This window comes from Benincasa hispida, unplaced genomic scaffold (assembly GCF_009727055.1).
Source record: "Benincasa hispida cultivar B227 unplaced genomic scaffold, ASM972705v1 Contig591, whole genome shotgun sequence".
NCBI lineage: Eukaryota > Viridiplantae > Streptophyta > Magnoliopsida > Cucurbitales > Cucurbitaceae > Benincasa > Benincasa hispida.
The window spans coordinates 496,481-500,752 of record NW_024064953.1 but is presented as its reverse complement, the minus strand read 5'-3'; positions in this window follow the sequence as shown (position 1 = coordinate 500,752).

The window sequence follows — 4,272 nt, the reverse complement described above, 5'->3', positions numbered from 1 at the left end:
CCTGCCCATATGGGACATTCGCTTTTCCCTACATGTCATTTGGTCTCTGCAATGCGCCGAGCAGTTTCAGAGGTGCATGATGGCGATCTTTTCAGATTTTCTTGAAGACTCGGTGGAAATATTTATGGATGACTTCTTCGTTTATGGGAACACTTATGAAGTCTACCTGGCCAATTTGGAGAAAATTCTGAAAATATATGAAGAGACGAACCTGGTGCTCAATTGGGAAAAATGTCACATCATGGTGAATAGGGTATAGTATTGGGACATATGGTCTCCCGAGAAGAGTTGGAGGTGGACAAAGCAAAGATCGACGCAATTGAAAAGCTTCCACCTCAAACCAGCATGAAGGCTGTGCGAAGCTTCTTGGGCCACGCTGGATTTTACAGACAATTTGTCAAGGACTTTCGTAAAATAGCACGACCACTGAGTGCATTGTTTGAGGCGGACAGAATGTTTGAATTTGACAACAATTGCCTCAACGCATTCCAAGTTTTAAAAGATGCGCTGATTACGCACCCGTCTTGATTGCGCCGGATTGGACACTGCCATTCGAAATCATATACGACGCAAGCGGGTATGTGATGGGAGTCGCATTAGCGTAAAAGAAGAAAACTATTTTTTACCCCATCGAATATGCGAGTAAAACTCTGAACCCTGCTCAAATCAATTATACCACCACTGAAAAAGAACTCCTAGTTGTGATTTTTGTGTTGGAAAATTTTCGGGCATATCTATTGGGAACCAAGGTACTCATTCACACTGATCACTCGGCAATCAAATATTTGATGACAAAGAAGGACAAAAAGCCGAGGTTGATCAGATGGGTTCTCCTCCTTCAAGAATTTGATATCGAGATAATTGATCGGAAGGGGATAGAGAATCAAGTTGCGAATCACTTGTCTAGATTGGAAAATCCTAAGGTTGACCGCAATGAATCTGAGGTGAGTGTCGTTTTCCCGGACGAGCAGCTGTTCCACATAGAAAAATTGCCCTGGTATGCAGACAGCGTTAATTATTTGGTTTATGAACAATTCCCTGAAGATTACACCTACCATCAACGGAAGAAGCTTGCGTGCGGAAGAACTCTGCTGGAGAAGTTAGCCCAAGGAGCTTGATGCAGACACTATTATTGGGATGAGCCGAATCTGTATAAAAGAGGTGCAGACCAAATCATTCGATTATGCGTACTAGATGCTGCTCAACAACGCATACTGTCATAGTGCCACGATTCGCCATATGGAGGGCACTTTAGAGGGCAACGTATTGAAGCCAAAGTTTTGCAATGTGGATTCTTTTGGCCTTCATTATTTAAGGATGCTGATGACTATGCAATGAAATGTGATAGGTGTCAACGCACCGACAACATTTCATGGAAGAATGCAATGCCAATGAACACTATCTTGGAGCTGGAATTATTTGACGTCTAGAGGATTAATTTCATGGGACCATTCCCTCCTTTGCATGGCAAAAATTATATCTTATTGGCCATCGATTACGTTTCCAAGTGGGTAGAGACAATTGCATGCGCCGCAAGTGATGCAACAGTAGTCTCCCAATTCCTAAAGAAAAATATTTTCACTCGTTTTGGCACTACCCGTGCCATCATAAGTGATGAAGGATAACACTTTGTCAACCACAATATAAAGGAGCTGCTGCACAAGTACAATATCCTCCACTAGGTGGCCACCGCATACCATTCGCAAAAAAATGGCCAGGCTGAAGTGTGCAATCGTGAAATTAAATTGATACTTGAGAAGGTAGTAAAACCTTCGCGGAAGGATTGGGCAATGAAGCTTGATGATGGGTTGTGGGCATTCCGGACCGCATTTAAAACACCTATAGGTATGTCCCCCTATGCGTTGGTATTCAGCAAGGCATGTCATTTGCCTTTGGAGCTGGAGTATAAAGTATTGTGGACGGTCAAGAAACTGAATTTTGATTTGAAGAAAGCAGGGGAAGTGCAGAAAATGCAACTGGTCGAGCTAGAAGAATGGAGGAACAATGCATATGAAAATGCGAAAATTTATAAAGAGCGCACCAAGCACTGGCATGATCAACGCATATGCGGTAAGAACCTCCAAGTCGGGCAGAAAGTCTTGCTTTTCAATTCACGTCTACGACTCTTCACTGGGAAAGCTAATAGTCATGTTGTTCGGCGTTCATAATTATTTGACAAGAACTTCCCGCATTGATGTGGTGGAATTATCAAATGACGACGGAACCAACATATTCAAAGATAATGGCAACGAGATAGAGGCATACCATGGAGAAGACTGGCATCTCCAAGCCGACTCCATTGTAACTAAGAAACTTTGAATGAAGAGGAAGTAGGTGGTCCCTACGTTATCAGATGATCGCAACATATCAGGGACACAAGTTTTGGGAAACCTCAGATCTTCAGATCTTTTCCTCCACACCCGAATATCTTCACTATCTTTTCAATTTTGATTTAACTTACTTTACATATCTTTTCAATTTTCACTATTATTTCTAAAAAAAAAAAAAAAAAAAAATTTGCGATAACGATGTTATCTTGGTTTAAAATAATTTGACCCTCTCTTTGTTTTTCTTACAATGATCGAGGCGTTGGATTGGAGAAATGCTCCACGAAGCAACAATCATCTTATTCCATCACCGCAACCCAACGAAGAGTGATCGCCGCAAAGATGGATGGATCAATACAATGTGGGCGACAACGCAAAAATTTGGGGGTGTACTCTTCCTTATCTTTATTTCCAATTTTGCGATATCACATTGCATTTTAGTTTTCAAAGTTTTATCACCATATCCTCTTTAATCACCGCAATCATGTGACATAGATAAATTTAGCAAGTTACCGCATTTTGTTTCTTTGCTAAGTATGATTTCAATGATGAAAAATATGCTTCCATGTCTTTCATATACATTAGAGTCAACTTAATCTTAAGATAGCTACCTCATGAAATATTTTTAGAAGTTAAGGGTTTGTTAGCTTTCTTTCAAACTTCCTTTACAATGCATTTTATGACCATCGCATGACTTATTTTAATTTCTTTTGGCAATAAGGACATTGCCTTATTCTAAATTTGGGGGTGAGGTATTTATTTTTGACTTTGCTACAAAAAAAAATGAATGATGAAAAATATAAATATTTGAGAATAATAACTCCACTGTCAATGCAATGGGAAACACATGTTGATAAGAGTTAAGTTGTGAAAGGCACTTACCTATAGTTGGATGTCCGCATGACATATGTGGGGGCAAGCCAAAATGAAAGTAAGTCACTAGGATCGATGCATAAATCAATGACCACGACTCCACTGCCAAATCGGTATGAGTTTTGTGAGACCCTAACACTAAATCCAAGGTGGAAGCTTATTTGGAGAAGGAAAATATTAAGTAATAAAGATACTGAGCCAAGGGTGAAAGCATTAGTACTAAATTATATCAAAAGGTGGCAAGTGGGCCAACGCATATGGAGGTCTTAAGCACATTGAAAGCAAGAGTGTGTGGGAGGATGGAAGCAAGAAGACTAGAACAAGGGTCGTAGGCTTGTATACAACTAATGCAAGGGCAGGTGGACACGGGCAAGGCATGCATTAGAGGCATGTGTCGAGCGGGCATGCCAAGCATACAGCCCATGCGTCAAGCCCAAGCGCACAGCCAATGCATTGAGCAAGTATGCCAAACACCCATGCCTATGCATCGAGCGCTGCCGAGCCTGCCAAACAGCGATGCGTCGATGCCTTGCGCTGAGTGCACAACCCATGCTTCGAGCGGCTAGCCTACGCTACGAGCTCATTATTGAACGACCATGTGTCAAAGAGCCCTGTCGAGCATTAATGCGTCGAGGCACGCCCATGAAGCCAACCACGCCATGCGACGAGGTACGCCCATGCGACCAAACATGCCCATGCGGCCGAGCAAGCAAGCAATGATCAGCACCTATGTAGTACGCCCATGCGTCGATCGTTAGTGCATTTGCCAAGTGCTATGCATCCATGCCAAGCAAGCAGTGTGGACATACATAGTGAGCCATGCGTCGAAGATGAGCGACCACCCTATGCGTTGGGGATGGCTGACTCATGCGAAGGCTAAGAGGGATTTCGATGGAAGTGAGTTGTCTTGCTATGCGTTGTAGACAAAAGAAAGGCTAATTGATGGGGAAAAGAATTCAAAGGGGAGATGGAAATATTTATGAAATGCGTTGATAAGCCTAACAAATTAGATAGATGAACATGTTAAGTATTTAAGTGATTGAGGTGGCAAAAGGAGGTTCACACAAAGCTC